Source organism: Sarcophilus harrisii, chromosome 1, assembly GCF_902635505.1.
Source record: "Sarcophilus harrisii chromosome 1, mSarHar1.11, whole genome shotgun sequence".
Taxonomy (NCBI): Eukaryota; Metazoa; Chordata; class Mammalia; order Dasyuromorphia; family Dasyuridae; genus Sarcophilus; species Sarcophilus harrisii.
This window is the reverse complement of record NC_045426.1, coordinates 398,646,806-398,669,658: the sequence shown is the minus strand read 5'-3', so window position 1 is coordinate 398,669,658 and position 22,853 is coordinate 398,646,806. Positions and strand designations below refer to the sequence as shown.

General features: G+C 35.7%; 1 long non-coding RNA gene across 1 annotated transcript in view; it reads right to left on the bottom strand.

Moving 5' to 3' along the window:
• The window catches only part of LOC116421595, a 106,950-nt gene extending 84,485 nt beyond the window's left edge, over positions 1-22,465 (bottom strand). The window contains exons 1-3 of the long non-coding RNA XR_004232045.1: positions 22,383-22,465; positions 22,084-22,216; positions 21,109-21,211 (exon numbers count right to left, since the gene is read on the bottom strand). This is a non-coding gene — a long non-coding RNA (uncharacterized LOC116421595). The remainder of the gene's footprint in view (positions 1-21,108; positions 21,212-22,083; positions 22,217-22,382) is intronic.
• Positions 22,466-22,853: the final 388 nt, after the last annotated feature.

The following is a 22,853-nucleotide window of genomic DNA, read 5'->3' as shown; positions in this document are numbered from 1 at the left end:
CTAGGTTTACAACCTTGAAAACAAGCCTCTCATTCAGTCCTTATATATAATTACTAGCTAAATCTCATTGCTCCTATCTCCATAACATTTTGCCCACAACCAGTCTCTTTCTTTCCATTTTTAGATTCTCTACCCTAAGTATTAATGGTACTGTCTCCATCCCTCCAGTCTCTCCTTTCTCCAATTCATTCTACATACAGCTACCAAGCTGATTTTCCTACAACACAGAAATGACCTGCACACATTCAAAAATATTCAGTGGCTTCCTATTGCCTCTAAAATAAAATAGAAACAGCTCAGGCTACCTCTGGATCCCCAATATCCCTACAATTCCCACTACACATAATTCCCCCTCACTCTGTCCTAGTCCAAGTGGGCTGCTGTATGTATGAAATATCTCTTATTCCTGTCACTTGGTCATTGTTTGGGCCCTGATTGGTTCGAATAAATGTAAATAGCAACCATTTCTATTTTGGCCAGAAATTCTGAGAGTCTTCCCTTCCCAGGTTGATAATTTTTTTTTTTTATTAGATAAAAGAAGCCATTCTCTATTTCATTTCTAACCTTCCCTTAATCACTGCCTAGGTGTTGATTCGGTCAGACTGAGGTGTGTTTAAAATCTTTACTTTTAAAAGGTCAGTCTCCCACTGCATCCAGGGCAATCTCCAGTCATCCTGATCTACATTTTGCCATTTAATAGCTCTGGAGGAGAAGGTAAGGCTGGTGTTTTTGCACAGTCCTCCCTTACATCAACTTAATTCATTTGCATGTCATGGCATTTCCTTCCCGATGCCATGGTCTGTTTTGAGAATAAAGGACAGACAACAAATTTTAGATAAGCAGTTTCTCTCCCTTTCAAATGCCTCTTTCCTTTTCTCCAGCTTATAAATTCTCAGTTCACATGTACAAAAGGACATCTTTGGTCCATCTTCACCCTCATCCACCAAATTATTAGATTTTGCTTCCTCTTAAAATTATTTCATGTAATTTTATACAACCTTTAATTTTTGTTATGTATATATTTTATTTCATCCTTCAAAGGAAAAAAAATCTCTCTGATGGCATGGACTATTTCTTTGTATCCCGAGTGCTTCCATAGCACTTTGCACATATTTAGTAGGTAGTTAATAAGTGTTTGTTGAATTGAATAAAAAATGGCCTTCAAATCAGCAAGATAAAGGTTAAAGTCCTAGCCCTGGCACATACCAACTGAGTGACTAAGGGAAAATATCTCAGTGTCTAAGAATTCCAAACAATACTTTAAGACTATATATTTCAGATATATATATTGACAAGTTCTCATTGCCAATAGCACAAGCCAAGATCAGACAGGACTAGCTTCAAAAGTAAAACTTGAGTAGGCTAAAATTGGGTAGTCTTTATTTATTCTTTGTTCTTGGGACTGTTATCTCACTATTCTCTAGACTGGGGCCACTGAAATGGAAGCTCATAATACCATGCTACATGGAGATTTAGAATACCCAAATCTGCATCCCATCTCTACCATTTATTTGCTCTGTAACCATAACCATTTTCCCCTTTGCATTTCATTTGCCTTAGCTATACAATGAGGGGTTGGGAATAACTATTTTGAGGAGTAAACAAAATACCAAAATGATACTAGGTAAAATCATCAAGTTGCCAAAATGAGTCTCTATACTTCCTTTTAGCCATTAAGTAGAGTTCAATAGCTAAGGAGACAGCCAGGACTAAACACTAGATGGAACCTCAAGATAAGACTTAGAAAAGTTCAACACAGGTTAAGAGGTAGATCCAGGAAGACAAAATCATCATGCACAAATTAAATTAATACACTATGAGCTGGAGTTATGGAAGATAGATTGAGGGAAATGTTTGGGCAATCCACAGTTTCCAGCATCATTGATTTAGAGCTGAAAAGAATCTTAGAAACCATAAATTCCATTTCTTTTCTTATATAGATGAAGAAATCAAGGTATAAAGAGATCCAAGAGCTTGCTAAAGTTCAGCTAACTTGCAAATCTCAGAAAAGAGATTTGAATCCAGGTCTTCCTAAACTTCCAATCCTATAATACCACTGTTCCATGCTACCTCCAGCCAGGGTAAATAGATGAATTATTGTAATAGAAGAAGCAGGTACCCAATTGTAGAAGCTGGATTTCCAGATTAGGGGATTTTCCTGAAGGTCCAGTGGCTTTATCAAGGTCTGCAGATTTCTCTGTCCAGGGCAGAGTTGCTATACGCAGTTCATTATTCCAGGTAGAGGAAGCTCCATTTGTTTCAGGTTTCTAAAGCCATGACTATTGCCTGGTACAGAGTTTCCTCCTAGTGAGCTTCTATATTTCAATTACAGGAAATTCTTCTGGCAAGAGATTGCCAAGTATTCTTGGAAAGGCTCTGAACTGGGACTGAGAACATAGTTAATGGCTAATAAGGAACAAATCTATGATTTTGTCACTACAAAAAATTCTCAGATGAAGAAATTCTCAGTACCAATGCAAGTTACCATTTTCTCTGAAAATTATTATCTTAGAGAATTTCCTAGATTTAGACAGGGATACACAATTAGTATGTATCACAGGTTAAGATTTGAATCCTGGTCTTCCTAGCCTCCTGATCCATTCTATTTCTACCATCTCTTTAATGACTATGGTACATTAAAGTTTACTAAATGCTTTCTATACATTATATCATTTAATTCTCCCCCAAAATCCTGTGAGATAGCTACTATTATTTTCATCTACATTTTACAGGTGAGGTATATGTAATCTGAATGAGGTTAAATGACTTGTCCATATCACACAGCTAGTAAATATTTGAGATAAAATTCAATCTCAGGTCTTCCCAAGTCTAATTTCAGCATACTGCACATTATGTCATCTTGTATTTTCTCCTAGAGAGCGAAGGTCTTGCTTTCTCTCATCCACTGAATCATTTAAACCTCTAAGAGACTCATGTATAAAAATGGAATAATATTAACTTCCTTCCCAGAGTTGTTGTTAGGATCAAGTGAGAAAATATGTGTGAAACCACTTTAACAATTGTAGAAATCTATAAATAGAGAAATCACAGTGTGGTTGGTGAAGAGCATTCAACTTGGAAGAAAGAAGCCTGGGTTCTAGTAATGATGGTAACATTTACTAGCACTCTGACCATACTTTACCTTTCTGAATCTCAGTTCTATCATCTATAAAGTGGGTGTTATAAGATCAGAGATGCAAGATAGGAATAAGATATAGGCTTAATTTTTTCTTGATACATGTTATCCGCATGGCTATCAAGTCACTTAGTCTCTGAGAATCAGTTTCCTCATCTGTATAACGGGGATCATATATTTAGAATAGGGAGAGCTATCAGAAGACATCTAGAACTGAACCAGCTATGCCCAGAAAAAGAACTCTGGGAGATGACTAAAAACCATTACATTGAATTCCCAATCCCTATATTTATGCACACCTGCATTTTTGATTTCCTTCACAAGCTAATTGTACAATATTTCAGAGTCTGATTCTTTTTGTACAGCAAAATAATGTTTTGGTCATGTATACTTATTGTGTATCTAATTTATATTTTAATATATTTAACATCTACTGGTCATCCTGCCATCTAGGGGAGGAGGTGGGGGGGTAAGAGGTGAAAAATTGGAACAAGAGGTTTGGCAATTGTTAATGCTGTAAAGTTACCCATGCATATATCCTGTAAATAAAAGGCTATTAAATAAAAAAATAAAAAAAAAAGAAGACATCTAGACCAAATCCCTGTCCTTATAGATAAGGAAACTAAGGTCTAAGGAGTTTAAATGACTTAGCAGGGTCACACAAATTGTGTCAAAGATGATATTTAAATCCAAATCATCTGACTCCAAAGCTAGGGCTCTTTCCTCTGTACCAGAATAATAAACACCTACCGTACCTCTCTCACAGGATTGCTGCAAGACTCAAATGAGATAATATATGTTAAGTGCTTTGAAAACTTTATAGAGCTATATAAATGTCAGTTATTATTATGAGGATATTCAATTTTGAATAGGATTCACCTCAGACTGAAACTTATTTCCAGAGTTAAATTCCTGTACTTTCTGTAATAAAGGTAGTGAGCCTGAATAAAAGCATTCCCAGGAACCTCCAATACAATTTGATCCCAAATGCCTGTCATCTTTGTATTTTATCATTTTCATTTCTTTTGCCTGCAGAACACTAAATACTGGGGAAAAACACTCATGGTTATGCAAAAATAGCTCTCAATCATTTCACATTAATGTCATTCGTGGTGCAAAATACCCCTGCCCGATTTCTTTTTGTTAAAAAAAAAGAGAGAGAAAAAGAAAATGAGAGCTATTCCCTTTTGATTCTTTGTTAACTTGTACAATATATTCTGATATATTAATCTATATCACATATGGAAAAATGTTAGTCAATTAAAAGTCTATTTTTATATTTGAAAGAAAACCTAACCCTTTTGGAAGAATCATATATTCCTTAAACACTAGATCCAGAAAATCCTTCTTCAATGTCCATCTCTATGTTCCAATATATATGTATTATAGGTGTATATATATATGTTTGTGTATATATATATGTATTTGTATTTGAATAAGAAAGAATCATCCCTTCACCAATATAGATCTCAAACTCTTGATACATTGCTAGATGACATTCATGAGCTGATATGACCAATAAACTGTCTTTTGGACAAAAGCCTTTCCAAAGAGTGAGGCTAATTCTTGTATAAGTTAAGCTGACCACCAATATCCCCACACTTGAAACCTCTCCAGGTCTATTTGGTAAGACCTTTCCCTGACATAGCCTTCAAAGACTAGGGTCACCTTCTCACTATGGTGGGGCATATGAGGGGAATTATGTTAGATCAAAAGTTGAGTTTCACTGTGAACAAGCTAAATAATAAATATCATACAGCTCACAAGATCAAAGAAGGAACTTCCCCCAAAGAGATGATTGTAAGTTCTAGGCCCTTTGGGAAAGCGTTAAGAAGTCTCTTACTGAGTTTAGCATGCATTCTTAAACTATATTATATCTGTAAGGATGATTGGTGATTTTAATAATTGAAAGGAGTAAAAAATAAGATAAATGGACAACTTGCATATCAAAAATATTAGCAAAGTAGCCTGCAGAGATAATACAGGGAAGAATCTATCTCAGTGCTTTATTTTTGAGATGCTTATTTGTTTATGACCAAGTAGAAAACTTTCAAATCAACAACTGGGGAACCCGGAAATCCAGAACTGGTTTGTAATTATTGGACAAATGTAAATTACCTGATTATGCCTTAATTAGCAGAGATGAGATTCGGTAATGTACTTGTTAATCACCTTAATTTATTTAATATTTCTCCCTAGGGATATACAACTCTGAATCAGAAAGGCTGGCCCAGGAAAAGATCTCAGATACTGATGAGAGAATACATCTCTGCATTGCCACCTAATGACTAGAAGAAATGGTTGGGAAAAGGAAAGAAGAAGTAGTTGGGAAAAGCAAAGTTTTCTACGCTATCCAGGAGATATTTCTCACCACAGTCAAGAGAGAGATCCAGAGGAGTTTCTGCAAATCCCAGGCCAGGAGTGTCTTCCCTTTCTCCCCAAGAATCAGGTAGGGGCAACCCAATAGAAGCCTGGTCTAGAAACAAAGCAGTGCAGCCCAATTGCAGAGTCCAGCCAAGTATTAACCCAGTGTAGCTACTAAAGATGCCTGACCAACTCACTATCACATCCATCATCCAGTTTAGTGGGAAAAAAGTCTACACAAAGTTGTGAGTTTCTCTGACCACATGTCCCCTATACATGAGTCTAACTCACTAAAGCATGATGTTGCTTCAAATGTTCACCTACTCTCCCCCATGGACATTGGGTACATTGGTGGAAAAGTATACTTCAAGCTTACAGGTAGAATATTTTATAAGTACTGTTTTTACATTGCCAGCCTTTCAAGCAAATGTTTTAATTAAGAATAGAGTCACTGGTTTTATTTATTAATAGAAAACAAAGTAGGGTCAAGATTCATCGTAGGAATAGCAGCCACTGACAGGTCATCCCCAGAACTCAGACACCAACTACTATTACTACCTGCCAGTAGGTAGTAGCCTAACCTGCTATTGTGGCTGCAAGATGGGGCAGTGAGCCAAAAGAGAGAACTGAGAGATGGGGCACCCACAACAAATCCTTTCAATCTCAATAAAGCAATAACTTGCTTTGTCTACCTAACTTCCAAGTGCTTCATTATGCACCCCCTTTGATCCTTATCTAAAAAAGGAAATTTAGTAAATCATTGTCCAAAGAGGATTAAAAAAAAATCAAAAAGCAATGAATATTTTGACAAGAGACAAAGATACCTGGATATTCAGCCAGAGAAAGTGGATTCAAATCTTACCTACATCTATGTGACTGGGCAGATCACTTTCCTCTCTGGGACTCAGTTTCCTCATTTGTAAAATGAGATCATCTCTGTGCTCTAAACATTGTGATTTCCCCCTTCTCATTCTCAAGTTGCCTTTTTTTTTTCACACAACAAAACCAAGGACTAGAATAGAAGTAGGAGGCCATAGGCAAGAAAAAGGGAAAAAAAGAATAATTTATAAAACACAGTAAAGGAAGAGGCAAGGTGCCCCTACTACTCAATTATCTGATCTTTTCCTAGAAAATAGTGGCTACAACATAGCGTTCTCATGCATTCATGAATATGCTTTTGTAGGCTGCCATTTAAGATCTCAGCACCTATTCTCCACCCTGCCATGATAATGGATCAATAAATAATCAGTTAGCCAGTCTAAAGTGGTGCTCTCTCCCTATAAGAAACACTGAAGCATATGGTACAAGTTTTACTTCTCAAGCAAAACAAATACCCTTTTATCAATGCTTGGCTCTCTATCTCCCAAAAAAAAATGATCTTAAAGAAGTGCTCTGATGTGGAACAATTGGAAACAGGATTTCAATTCAAAGAAAAAAAGTGTTGTCTGAGAGGGAGGCAGAGCCACAAGCTATGATTGGCTACACAAATGGTAGCCTAGCTACTAAATAAAGAACAGGCTACAGATGCAATCAGTGGTGGATGGCCTGCAGGTCAGACATTGGTCTCTTCTAGCCACTTTTAAGCAGACTCCATTAGCTAGCCTATATTCAAGTAAGGAGGGAAATGATTTTGAGACCTCTGATGACATTTCTATTCTGTCACTTTAAGGTTCCTTTGGATTAAAGATAAAGGTACAACATCATCAGCAAATTCTCCCATCATGATAAAAAGAAAATCAGAAAACATCCATTCTTAAAGAGCAACAAAATATCTTGAAGTGCAGCCTCACTGAAGCGTTTTGTCCACATCTGCTGTACCCAGATATTCTAATTTATAATAATTTATATCCCAGAACACCATTGATCTGTATCAAGCAAAGTGAACATAAAAATCCTCCCCTAGAGATCACAGAGACACTATAGAATCATTTTCCTAGTATTATCACCCTGTCTCAAATATAGTCTTAAATAACAGCACTATTTCCACTTTTCCCAACAATAAATAATAATTCCTTGTTTCTCTTGTAGTTCTGACATAGACATAGAATAATTCTAATACAATGACTAATCCAAGTAGTGGAAAAATAATCCTTTCCTGTGCAGTCACCTTTCATAGTTCCTATGTCCTGGCACTGTATTCTAAGCAATTTGTCTTTTTTTTTCCTTATAAAGCTTTGGTCCACAAGTTTCTGCTTCACTGGTCTCATGATTTACTCCATTTGGTCACCAGAGAATCTTTGTAAATTGTGAACTTAGCAGCTGAATGGAGCAGAGACAGGAGAATAGGAAATATCCTGCACTTCACACACTGGTCTTTTTCAGCCACTCAGACTCCCATCTGTCAGCTAACTCCAAGTAAGGAGGCTCACTTGCCTTTTCATACTACATTCTTGAGTCTCAGCATATCATGCTACAGCAGCCTGAATATGCTGGAACCTCAGTTCAGTCACCCAGGAAGGTCACTCTGCCCCTGTAGGAAGTTTCTCCTGACTTTCTTCTGATCAGTTTCTCCTAGAACCTATATCTTAAATAAAGTGTTCAAACCAGTCATGTTCACTGCATTCCTTTCCAGGATCTACTTCTTACTTTCTGAACTTGAAAATGGAAGGAAATAAGGAAAAAAAGACAAAAAAGAGGTGGAAGGGGGGGAGGATTAAGAAACAGAGGCAGTGGGAAAAAATAGAAAAATAAACTGATTATTAGATGAAGATATCATAGAGGAGATGGTCAAGGGAATAGTGACCCAAAATCCAAAAAAAGGGGGAGGAGTCGGAGAAGTAGAGGAGTAAGATAACCTGAAAAACAAAAACAGAAACAAAAAACATGCTTACTGAAAGGAGGGAGGAAAAGAGGTGATTGTTTAGAAATAACTGTCTGTGATTTCTACTGAAACAATGTTAAAAATGCTTTTAACCTATTGCTGTTCAATTGTAAATCTTTTGAGTTCAGAATACAAACAGGCTGGCCCTTTACTGAGGAAGGTTTTCAAAGTGAGACAACTCAATAAGCTACCCTATGGAGATTATTGTTTAGGGTCCAAGAGAAAGAAGAAAATTCTTTTTATTTGAATAATGATGTTGTTCTTGTTGTTGCTGCTGCTGCTCCTTAATTCTTTTTATATCTTTAAATCAAGAATATTTTATAGTTACCCTGTCTGCAATCATGATTCCTACCTCTGCCTTTTTTACCTCTTCTGAAGCTTGCTAAATTTTGCCCCAGTCTCTTATTCTTATTGTGTAAATCTTTGTTTCAAATGTTTCTTTTTTCCCCTCAATGGCATTTTATTTTTCCAAATACATATATAATTTCCAACATTCATTTTCCCACATTCATAGGTCATCTGCTCAAGAGTCCTGGGGTGCAGGATTGTGGCTATCACTTAAAACAAAGATTTATAGCTTGTAAGATGCTGTTCTCCCTGGAGACTATTTCTGCTGCATTTTTGGACATGTGGAGCAGCAGACGGGGAGAATGAAAAGTATGCTTGGAGTTGGTGATAATTTACTGACGCTTTCATTAGGCAATCTTCCTAGAGAATGAATGGTGCCGTATCCATATTAAGAACATTAGAAATTTGGCAAGGGAAAAGTCTTCCACAGACAATCTGCCTGCAGAATCAAATGACTTACAAAGGTCTGATGTGTTGTGTTTTAATTATTTTGCAGCATCAGAGGTAAAGCTAAGATGGTGGAGTAGCAAGAAGTACAGTTGAGCTCTATGCACTGCTCATTACAGATCTTAAAAAATGTAAAAATTTGAATGCTCATTGGGAAATCCCTGGGGGAAAAAAACCAACCACATAAAAGTAACCTTCCAACCTAGGGCACATAGGGAGAGAGAAAGTTCTGAAGTCAGGGTCTAGATGGAAATGGTCACAAAGAATATTCTGGCACAGAATCTGAAATAAGCAGGGGCAGAATATCAATCAGCCATCAGTTTACTGGCCCTTACTCAAACCAGTCCCTCAGCAGTTTAACTTAAGAAATATGTTTAACTTAATAATAATGTCATTATTAAGTTAAACATATTTCTTTTTTTAATAAAGCTTTTTATTTTCAAAACATATGCATAAATAGTTTTCAACATTCACCCTTGCAAAAACCTTGTTTTCCAAAATTTTTTCTCCCTCCATTCCCTCCACCCCCTCCCTTAGACAGCAAGTAATCCAATATGTTAAATGTGTAATTCTTCTATTCATATTTCTACAATTATCAAGCTGCACCCAAAAAAAAATCAAATCAAAAAGGAAAAAAATGAAAACGAAAACAAAATGCAAGCAAATAACAACCAAAGAAAAGTGAAAATACTATGTTGTGATCTACACTCAGTCCCCACAGTCCTCTCTCCAGATGCAGATGGCTCTCTTCATCACAAGACCATTGGAAGTGGCCTGAATCACTTCACTGTTGAAAAGAGCCACATCCATCAGAATTATCACATAATCTTGATGTTGCTGTATACAGTGTTCTCTTGGTTCTACTCACTTCACTTAAATCAGTTCATGTAAGTCTCTCCAGGTCTCTCTAAAATCCTCCTGCTAATCATTTCTTATAGAACGATAATATTCCATAACATTCATATACCATAACTTGTCAATCTCAGTTTCCTTCCTTGCCACTACAAAAAGTAAGCCATATTTCTTAATGGAGTGGGGATAAGAGAGAGAATCTGGAACTCAAAAGTTTTAAAAACAAAAAAAAAGTAAAAAAAATTTTAAATGTAATTGGGGAAAATATTAAATAAGATTTAAGAAAATTTTAAAAAGTTAAACCACAAAAGAGAAGGATCTTCAACAAGGATTTGCACTGAGAACAAACTGACTTAGCTGAGTTATGTTCTCTTTCCAGACTTGCCCATCAAGGGCATCTCCCGAATGTTTTCAGTCATGAAATGGTATCATAGACTGAGCCTTCAATCTCCTGAGCCAAACATATATCTAGGATAGTTTCAGTACTTTGCAGAGGAAAACTAGACTAACTTGCATGTGGGCAGGGTTTAGGATATTATTTCCACTAAACCAGAGTAAAGGTAAATATAAATTTTTTTCCATTAAGAGCTGGTCATATTTGGGTAAAGAGATCTTGTGGGCCCAATCATTAGCCCAGGTTTTTCTAGAAATTAGATTTCTTAACTATGAATTCTAGAATTCTTGAATGTTTTTCTACTAAACTACACTGATCCAACATAACATACAAGAAAATGAGAATCAATTTCACTGAAAAACTTTGAGAAAACAGTGTTATTAGAAAAAAGAAAACCTGTTAAGACGCTTTAAGGAAATTCCTGCCTAGAAACTAGAAACAGCTGGCTAGATCATCTTTGAGTTTTCTTTCTAGCCCTAAAGCTCAGCTGTAAAATGGAAATGATAGTGGCACCTACCTCCCAAAGCTATGGTAAAGTTCAAATACTATAATATTTGTTTGAATGTTTAGTACAGAACCTAGCACTTAGTGGCCATTACATGACTGAAAAAAAATGTTCTATGAGCTCTATGACTCATTTGATAGACTATGCAATGACATAGATATACAGAAGCCTTTAAAGGTAATACTTGAAGAAACTGTAGTTTCATTGATGTGGATTTTCTTTCCAGCATCATAGCTCTCAGTTCTTTAATAACTTCCTAGATGGTTTCTGAGAATTTTTAGGGTCAAAAGATTCAGTTTTCTGCTGCTGTAGAATGAGATCTGGTATAATAAAAGCACTTAGATGCTGCAGTATTCTAATAAACTACTTTACAGACGAAGATCTTGGGCTCAAGTGGTGACACCGGCATAAATCATGAGGGCAGTTTATTCTCCTTCAGACTCCCTGTGACCTGAAGTAGAAGTGTCCTACACTACCTGAGTCAAAGAAAAGTAACAAGGGAGACTCTTATGTCTTTATACATTCCTTGGAAGGCCTCTTCCCCTCATCTCACTTAGAGTGTCTTCCTGACTTGTAGCAATTCTCTTTCCTTATTGATCTGGTATTTGCAACCATATTTCTAATATAACTACTCCATAGTCTAACAACTCCAGGACTATATCCTAAGACCACATTTGAAATTTCTCCAACTTAGTAAAGCTTACTTTAAAAAAAAAAAAAAAAGGATTTGGGGATTTTTGTTGTCAACAACTTTTTTTTTAATTATTGCTTTTTATTTACAAGTTATATGCATGGATAATTTTTCTTCAATGACCTTTGCAAAACCTTCTGTTCCAACTTTTCCCCTCCCCTTGATGGCAGATAGACCAATACATGTTAAATATGATCAACAACTTTTCTACAATTTAATCCTAACAATTTATCTGGGACACTTAAGTTAAATGACTTGGTGAGAGTCCCACAGTCAATGCTTGAGAGGTAGCACTTGATCCAAATCTTTCTGTCATTGAAGCTGGCTCCCTACCCAACAGATCATCCTGCCTTTCACTACCAACCCTTGGAATAATATCAATTTAGAAATCATAGATGAATAGCTAGGTAGCACAGTAGATAGAGAGCCAGCCTGGAGTCAAAAATACCTGAGTTTGGTTCTCACTGCAGATACTGTGTCACCCTGGGAAGTAGTTTAATCCAGTTTGCCCCATTTTCCTCACCTACAAAATGAGCTGGAGAAGGAAGTGGCAAATCACTCCAGTGTCTTTGCCAAGAAAACCCAAAAAAGGAGGCCAAAAAAGTCAGATGATTGAAAAATTACTAAACAATAACATAAACACATAGATAATAAAATATACTGACTCCATATATAAACACCTGGATAGGTCTGCTATTCTTTAGTTTTCAAGTTTTGGATTGGGAAGACTGACATGATCACATTGGAATTTTTTCTGAGAAACCTCCTTATTACACAGAGAATCATATGGAGTTCTGGTTTCCAATAAAGATTATATGAGGCCCATTTCCAAAATATATAGAGAATTAACTCTAATTTATAAAAAATCAAGCCATTCTCCAATTGAAAAATGGTCAAAGGATATGAACAGACAATTCTCAGATGAAGAAATTGAAACTATTTCTAGTCATATGAAAAGATGCTCCAAGTCATTATTAATCAGAGAAATGCAAATTAAGACAACTCTAAGATACCACTACACACCTGTCAGATTGGCTAAGATGACAGGAAAAAATAATGATGATTGTTGGAGGGGATGCGGGAAAACTGGGACATTGATGCATTGTTGGTGGAGTTGTGAACGAATCCAACCATTTTGGAGAGTAGTTTGGAACTATGCTCAAAAAGTTATCAAACTGTGCATACCCTTTGATCCAGCAGTGGAACTACTGGGATTATATCCCAAAGAGATTATAAAGAAGGGAAAGGGACCTGTATGTGCACGAATGTTTGTGGCAGCCCTTTTTGTAGTGGCTAGAAACTGGAAACTGAATGGATGTCCATCAGTTGGAGAATGGCTGAATAAATTGTGGTATATGAAAATTATGGAATATTACTGTTCTGTAAGAAATGACCAACAGGATGATTTCAGAAAAGGCCTGGAGAGACTTACACGAACTGATGCTGAGTGAAATGAGCAGGACCAGGAGATCATTATATACTTCAACAACAATACTATATGATGACCAGTTCTGATGGACCAGGCCATCCTCAGCAACGAGATCAACCAAATCATTTCTAATGGAGCAGTAATGAACTGAACTAGCTATGCCCAGAAAAAGAACTCTGGGAGATGACTAAAAACCATTACATTGAATTCCCAATCCCTATATTTATGCACACCTGCATTTTTGATTTCCTTCACAAGCTAATTGTACAATATTTCAGAGTCTGATTCTTTTTGTACAGCAAAATAACGTTTTGGTCATGTATACTTATTGTGTATCTAATTTATATTTTAATATATTTAACATCTACTGGTCATCCTGCCATCTAGGGGAGGGGGTGGGGGGGTAAGAGGTGAAAAATTGGAACAAGAGGTTTGGCAATTGTTAATGCTGTAAAGTTACCCATGTATATATCCTGTAAATAAAAGGCTATTAAATTAAAAAAAAAAAAAAGATTATATGAGGCCTTTGATGATTCAAATGACTTTCTCTTCCATTGGTAAGTTCATAATTCAATAGCCCTATAGTGTTAGGTAAAATTTAAATAGATGAACTGAACTTTATGCAAGTGTCCCTCTTTCCATTTCTAATAAGATGACTTTGCTAGTGGCCAGTGTTTCTTAAGAAGTCAGCAGGAGTACAGGCCAATGAATTCTGTCCTCTTTCATCACTGCTGTGATGTGGGGATCATTCTACCTATTTAGACTTAGCCAACATATTTTAAGATATTATAGGTGATAGAATAAAATATAGTTGTCCTGTAATTACTGATGCATAAAATATCAAGAACTAAACTGGGAGCTAAAAAGGAAATGATTATTTCTTTCACTATGTACCATATTTCTAGAGATTGGTATTGAAATATACAATTCAAGTGCAACCTTCTAGCATATTTTTCTCTTTTCATACACAAACTTCAATCAAAAATAATATAACTATCTTTTATTTCATAAATGTTTCAACATGAGCTAGATTTTTTTCTTTCACTTTCCTTATTTTCCAGACAGGATGGATGAATAATATATACAGAGAAACACAGATATGCAGATAATCAGAAATAATTTCATATTTGACTTGCATTATGAAATTAGGTTTAATACCTTTAAAAATAAATAACATTTTGGACACAATTGTAACAAAGGCATTAGAGGTTGCTACTAGCAATTGAGCTTCTTAAACTTTTTCCCCCATTCATGACCTCTTTTCTCCTGAGAAATTTTTTACATAACCACAGGCATTATAGATATACAAGTCAAGCATTTGCTGATTATAAATCATTATTTCATGGCCTCCACAGTTAGCCATATGGGGTTTTGACCCACAGTTTAAGAAGACTTGATACCGACTACAACACTGATTAAAATGTTGTTTAGCCTTGGATATTCATAGCATCTCTGTTGTTCTACTTCCTATTTACAAAAACTAAAAGGATGATTCCTGCCCCACTATCTCCTCTTGTGGTAGTGAAGTCAAAAGTGATATGTGCAAATTGTTTTAGCTAGTCAGAAGAAGGTCCAAGAGCATATCTTATTTAAATTTTGTACCCATTTTGATCATAATACCCCAAGACCTAGCACTTAGTAGGTAGGTCATAAAAGTTGTTGAATGAACTATGAGGAAAGAAAAAGTAAAAGGAGAGAGGAAGGAAAAACAGAAAAAAGAAAGACCACAAAGGGGAACAAAACAAAAAAAAAGGATATATTCTCAGAGAAGGTGTTTCTTTAAAAAAAATGTTCAACCCTCAAGCCTAAAATGATTTTTCCTAAAACTCTAATAGCACTTTGTTCTAATTTCCCTTATGCACGTGGGTTCTGTTTTATAGTATGGATATTGGTATCATGCCATGCATTCCCTATTAGACTATAGGATCCAGGAAGTAAGGATAGTGCCTTAAGAAACTGGTGGGGCAGGTCTCTCTACAAAATAATTGAATTACATGTCCTGTATGAATGAAAGAAGCATTTTAATTAATATTTTTAATTTTTCTCCAGTTACATATAAATCAATTTTTTTACATTTGTTTTTAAAACTTTGAGTTCTAGATTCTCTTCCTTATCTCCACCTCCAGCCTTAAAAAAGCAAAAAAAAAAAAAAATGAAGTTATGCAAAACATGTCCATAAAAATCATATTGTGAAAGAAGACATAGATCTCCTCCCTTAAAAACACCCTCAAAAAATAGAGATAGATAGAGACACAGATATACAAGGAGACAGAGATCCAGAAATAGACAGAGACACAGACAAGGAGACAGAGACAGACACAAACAGGGAGACACACACAGAGAGACACAAGAACAGACAGAGAGACAGAGACAGACAGGGAGACACACAGAGAGACACAGAAACAGACAGAGAGACAGAGACAGACAGGAAGACACACAGACAAACAGGGACACACACACACAGAAACACAAGAACAGACAGAGAGACAGAGACAGACAGGGAGGCACACAGACAGACAGGAAGACAGACACACAACAGAGACACAGAAACAGACACAGACAGGGAGACAGATAGAGACACAGACAGGGAGACAGACATAGACAGGGAGACACAGAGACACAGAAACAGACAGAGAGACAGAGACAGATGGAGACACACACAGAGAGACACAGAAACAGACAGAGAGACAGAGACAGACAGGGAGACACACAGACAGACAGGAAGACAGACACACAGAGACACAGAAACAGACACAGACAGGGAGACAGATAGAGACACAGACAGGAAGACAGACATAGACAGGGAGACACAGAGACACAGAAACAGACAGAGAGAAAGAGACAGACAGGGAGACACACACAGAGACACAGAAACAGACAGAGAGACAGAGACAGACAGGGAGACACACACAGAGACACACAAGAACAGACAGAGAGACAGACAGACAGGGAGACACACAGACAGACAGGGAGACAGACACACAGAATCACAGAAACAGAGAAACAGAGACAGATGGAGACACACACAGAGAGACACAGAAACAGACAGAGAGACAGAGACAGACAGGGAGACACACAGACAGACAGACAGGGAGACAGACACACAGAGACACAGAAACAGAGAGACAGAGACAGACAGGGAGACACACAGACAGAGACAGCTTCTATCTATATTGAGACACAATCAGTTCTTTCTCTTGAAATGGATAGGATTTTTCACCTTAAGTCCATCAGAGTAGTCATTGTACTTCTCAGAATAGTAAAGTCATTAATAGTTAATCATTCCAGAACATTGCTTTTACTTTGTACACAATACACTTCACTTTGCTTGAGTTCATGGAGGACTTTCAAGTTTTTCCCGAGAACATCCTGCTCATCATTTCCCATAGAGCAATAATATTACATCATAAACACATACCATAATTTATTAAGTGATCTCCAATTGATAAACATCCCCTAAATTTTTTTGACCTAGTAAGAGAACTACTATAAAAATATTTTTGTACATATAGGTCCGTTTCCTTTTTTAAATGACCTCTTTTGGGATGCATGCCTGGGATTATAGGTCAAAGAATATGCATGAATTTATAGCCCTTTGGGCATAGATCATGTCTTTTGATCATTTATCACTGCATGGCTCTTATTTTTTATAAATTTGACTCAGTTCCTTTACTTTTGAGAAATGAGACCTTATCAAAGAAACTTGCTCCAAAATTCTTTTTACTATTTCCACATCCCCCACCCCATTTATTCTATTCTCTCTCTCTCTTCTTTCACCTTGTCTATTCTCAAAAGCGTTTTTGCTACTGACCACTCCCTCCCCCAATAAGCCCTCTCTCTTACCACCCTTCTCCCTTCCCATATCCCATTCATTCCTCTCCTTTCCTGTAGGGTAAGATAAATTTCTATACCATTATTGAGTATGCATGCTATTTCCTCTTTTAGTCAATTCTAATGAGAGAAACATCAATTCAGCTTCTTCTTTCTCTTCTCCACTGTAAAAGCTTTTTCTTGACTTTTTGTGACAGATAATTTACACCATTTCATTTCTCAAAAGAAGCACTGTATTCCAAACACTGTGCTAAGTACTGAGCAATAAAATAGTAAGTAAAGTATCAAAATAATAATATAAAATAATTTCTGATGTCAAGGAGACAACATCAATAGATGACTTCATCTTTAAGTCAAATGCAAAGTTCCCACAGTCCTTCAGATATAGAAGCAAAAAGATTGAAAAATGTCTTCTTTAATGTTGATAAAACTATATTGGTTTCTGAAGGTGAATTATTTGACAATTCCAAGGACTTCTTCAGTAAAAGTTTTCTTCAATTGCTATGGCTGCTGGGAGATAGGAGCTCCAGCACCAGAAGTTTTCAGGTCGCAATTTCACAAGGATTGCTTTAAGAGCTCATGACTTAAGGAACCAGATTTGGAAGTATGTGTGTGTGTGTGTGTGTGTGTGTGTGTGTGTGCACCTTAAAGGGGAGCAGGGTCAGTGATATGTAGGGGCAATTTTATTTCCAAGGCTTTAAAGTTTAGCATCCTAGATCATCTCCATTGCACTCTGCAGATTGGTGGCAGTTGGGGCAATAACTATGGCTTGATTTACCTGGAACAAGCTGCTGCCTCTCTTAGATAACTTGCTGCTACATAAATGCATACAGGTTTATATTTAAATATATGCAAACAGTCCTCTCTCTCTCTCTCTCTCTCTCTATATATATATATATATATATATATATATATATGTAAGCCATTATTATTGCCATTAAATTTTGAATATTTTGAATAATAATTATTGAAAAGGAACGTGACAATGGATAAGGAGCATGCCTCAAAATTAAGAAAATGAATGGTCAAGTTCTACCTATGACACATACAAGTTGTATGTATTGATTCGTATTGATATTTGTATTGATAAATTTTAAAACCTCAAAGGCTATAAATTTGTTTTGGGTTTGAGTTCTCTTCCCTAATTAGCAAGTATTTATTTATCTAAAATAGGTTCAGTTACATAGAACCTAATATTTGTATTGATAAAACTTAAAAGCTCAAAGGCTAAAAATTTGGTTTGGGTTCCACCCCCACACCAATTAAAAAGTATTTATTTATCTCCCTCTCCGAGACGCAGAATTTTTTTTTAAAAAAATTAGTCAGAAAGAAAAAATCTTTCTGAACTTTCCTTTCTGGCTTATTCAAATTTGACTTCTACTTGAGCCTCAATTATAACAAATCTTTCCTTTCTGTGGATTTATAGACAGTACTGATAGGAGGATAGACATCTATCCATCAAACAGCAATTTATAAAATGTGCTAGTGCACTAATGCACCTAACATGTCCAAGGAATAATTACAAAACCTAAAAAGCCCCTGCCCTCAAAAAAATTATATTCTTGCTGGGAATAAAGTAAGTCTTTATTCACTGACTTATATAAAGTGTTCACTTTTTAAAATTCATACAAGTCTTTCAAGGAATCTCTGAACCTACCACTGTGGTTTGACATTGAGCATTTGTGTTCTTTTTGCTTTTTTGGTTTATTCCACTTATTGAATAGTTTCAACTTTCTAAAAGTTAGAAACTGCTCTTAACTTTAACTGCCTGAGGGAGGGAGGAAATCTAATTTGCTAACTTTTACTTGTATCTCCCAGACTCTAGGATTGGCTCCTATTAAAACAGAAAACATACAAGAAGCTTGCAAATTAAGACAAGTTTCCTTGTTTCCAGTTGCTTACACCTAGTAACCTAGTTTCCAAATATCCTACCTTATTCAGACTTCTGGCACTGTTTTCCCCAGACTGCTTACTTTTTACCTAGTTATTGACCTTAAATAGGCTTCCAGATTTTGTGCATTCCTGCTTTCTATGATGTTTCTCTGGTTTACTAACCATTGCCTGAACTCCTGACTCCTGCCTATTCATATGGGTCCATCTTTTATATAGTCTTATATGTGTATATAAGGCTCATTAGGAAGGTCTAAAAGATTTAGAACTGAGACAGAAACAAAGAACTTAGCAATAACACAGGAGAGGAAAGTACCACAGGATAAATCATAATAATTTCATCAAAAGACCCTTATTGCCTAAGATCATTTAATACTGTGTTGATTGCTAAACACATGGAACATACAAAGAATTGCACAGCTAATCCTATAATTGCCTACTTATAGGAAACCACAAGGATCTCAGCAGCAAATCAGTCTTACCTGGCAGCCCACTTTAACTTTGGTGACCCTCTGCTTCCCAGTACTTGTCCCCAGGGCTTCTCTATGACCTATTTATCCCTGATACTTGTTGCTAGATTTCTGTCATAATAATTGTATACTACATAGGGACCTATACTGATTCACTGCAAAGATGGTCTCTAAAGATCAGAAGACCAACTTCAAATAATACCTATGACAAATACTACCTGTGTGATCTTAAGCAAATGATTTTTAACTGGACTTCAGTTTCATCTAAATAATGAAGGAGTTGGACAAGATGGCTTTCAAGGTGTTTTGTTTTGTTTTCAGTTCTAGATTTCAAGTGTCCTAACCATCTTTTCCCACTACTTAATACTTTTGACTTCAGTATGTCTGCAATTTCTTCCCAAATTGCTTAATTGGTTTTGAATCTGTTTTTCAGGTCATTTTATTTCAGGTCATATCTTTCCCTATTGATCCCATGACCATTGAGATCCCCATTTTTTACTCCTCCTCCTAAAAATTCAGGGATCTTTCTGAACTTTCCTTTCTGGCCTATTCAATTTTGACCTCTACCGGAGCCTCAGTTATAACAAATCTTTCCTCTCTGTGGACTTATAGACAATACTGATAGAAGGATAGACATCTATCCATCAAACAGCAATTATTTATAAAATGTGCTAGTGCACTAATGCACTTAACATGTCCAAGGAATAATTACAAAACCTAAAAATCCCCTGCCCTCAAAAAATTTATATTCTTGCTGGGAAAACTAGAAAGCAGTTTGGCAGAAACTAGATATAAAATATCTCACATGATATACCAAGATAAGGTCAAAATGGGTACATGATTTAGACATAAATGATATATCATAAGCAAATTCAGGGAGCATGGAAATTATCTGTCAAATCTATGGATAAAAGAAGTTATGACCAAATAAGACAGAAAGCATTATGGGAAGTAAAATGGATAATTGTGACTATATTAAATTTAAAAATTATTGCATTTAAATTAATTAATTAATTATTTTAAATTTACATTTAGTTTAATTTTATTTATTTAATTTTTGTGAATTTATTATAATTTAATTAATTTAAATTAATTAATTAATGCAATTTTTTAAAAGTACTTTTTTAAAACTTTCTTGGTCTTGAGGTTTTGTTTGTTTTGGTTGGGTTTTGTTTTAATTTGGTCTCTGTTTTCTTCACTAATACGGAAATGTGTTTTGCATGATTGTACATGTATATCAAATTGCCTGCCATTTCAAGGAGGAATAGACAGAATTTGGAGTTCAAAGTTTTTAAAAATGAGTGTTAATTTTTATATGTAATTAAAAAATATGTTTAAAAAGGCAAAAAAAAGTTGTTGTTTTTTTTAAAAGAAGCTTATATGCTATTAGTTAAAGCAAAAAGCACTCTTAAAATAAGAGAATATAGGATAGGAGATGGACTTGTGATTTAATCAGTATAAGAAACTCTCAGATGAAATTCCTACTAATGCAGGTCAGTCCCTTCTTTGTCAATTATAGCATAAGAGCTTCCTAGAGCACTGACCTAACTGGGGTTACACACCCCTGAGTCAGAGGCTCAGCCTGAATCCTGATCTTCCAGGTTCAGGGTCAGTTCTCTACCATGTGACCTCTATTTAGGATAGAAAACAGAAGGCAAAATCAATATATGGTAAATTTTTAGTGGAACAACCCTATCAAAAGAGAGAGAAGCAGCAAAATCCTTCCATATCTTAAAAGTGCACTATGAATTTTGGGACACTTTGCATAAAAAAAAATCAAGGTGATTTTTTTCCCCCTTTAAATGTTCTGCTTTGTGATCCTACCTCCTCCAGGTGGTTTTGGAGTTAGTAGTACTGTTCAGATTTCTGTATTTGTTCATTTCAAACTAGCACAACACTGGAGCACCATTGTATTTTGTAAATCACAAACCTGCCAAACTGCCAAAAATGACCCAGAGGAGGTCCGATTTAGTTGCACAAAATAGCTCAATGTGAACACCATGCTCTAAGAGGTCTTTTCTCCAGCCCTTGTTCTGTGAGAGAAAGGAATCAGTGCATTAATGTTGACCACCATTCCCCTGAAAAATGAACAACCCCCTCCATTGTTCCCTGAAAAGGGTCTGGCATACCCACAGCTAAGCTAATTTTGAGGGTAATTATTTGCTCATGGTATTTTCAGTCTGGATAATGAAAGGCTTTATCTAGCCACTCAAAAAAGCCAGTACAAACAAGCTCTGTCCTTTTTTCTTCCTGCCATCCCCCTTCTTGAAACAAGGGCACAAAGGCAAAAATCATGGAGTTTGTTAGCTTTATATTCAATTGTTCTTCCAAACTCTGTCTTGCATCATTTTTTCTTCTCCTAGACACTACTCCTAAATGCCCAGAACCCTTTTTCTCTCTACTGGCTAGCACTGGTCCATATACCATCAATTCAAATAAACTTAACCTATTGAATGAAATCCCTAACTCTCATTGTGAAAAATCTATCAAATTTTATAAATTAAAGTCTTTCTAAAGTCAGAGAGGTTTGCCTTGGAGAAACTAAGATGTTATAGAGGATTTTATAGGTGAATTTCAGGACCTTGAGGGTAGGAACCCTTTCATTTTTGTATCTCCAGTGCCAAGCACAACATGTGGCATGGTTAATAAATACTTGTTGAAGAGAAATCATGTAAAAGAAGATGTCTGATTATTATTATTGTAATTATTATTATTATTATTGTAATTATTATTATTATTTTGCCTAGTGAGCAAAACCAGCAGCAATCAAAGTAGGAAATAGGGATGGGAGAAGTTTCTGAAAGACAAGTTTGATATGAGAAAATAATTCCTAATATTTAGATTTATATACAAATTGGGAAGGGCTTTCTAAAAAAAAAAAAAAAAAAAAAAGTAATCGGTTTACCATCCCTGGAAGTCTTCATAAGAAAGAAATTGGATTGATGGGTATATTGTAGGAGATTCTGGGTCAATAAAGGTCACATTAGATGGTCTCTGAGATCTCTTCTAACTTTGACATTCTGTGATTTGGAATATGCCTGAAAATAAAACAGGACATTAATTTTAAGCAAAATACTGTATTCCTTGAAAGGTTTTATATAACTAATTCACCTAGAATAATTGGATCACAGAATTTAGAATAAGAAGGGAACTTGTCTCATTTTATTAATGAGGAAACATTCCCAGAGAAGTTAATTGACTTACCCAAAGTCACACAGGTGAAAATTAGTGAAACAGATTCTAATTCAAGTCCACTATTTCTACCAAATCTCTTCTCTCCCCTTCAAAAAACAAACAAAAAAAACTATGAAAAATTAGGAACAAATGAGTAAAGTTAAATTGCACTTTCATATTTAACCTACTAACTGGAGTTTTAAAAGTACCTTCTTAAGTCACAGAGCCTTGATACCACTTTCTCTCTAGTTGAAGACCTATTGGTTCATTTTTTAGTTTTATGACTTTTTGAAATAGCTATTTTATAAACAGCCTTTTATATGTTGTTGTGCCACTATATCTCATTATGGCCAGTCTGTTGACTTGGTACCGAAAACTGTCACCAGAAAATACGTTTGCATCTTCCCTTAAAATTTGTGAAGTCAAGCTGAATGAGTTTGGAGGAGTCTGACTGGTAAGAATGCTAGCTTTAAAAAACAATACTGATAATAGCAATAAATT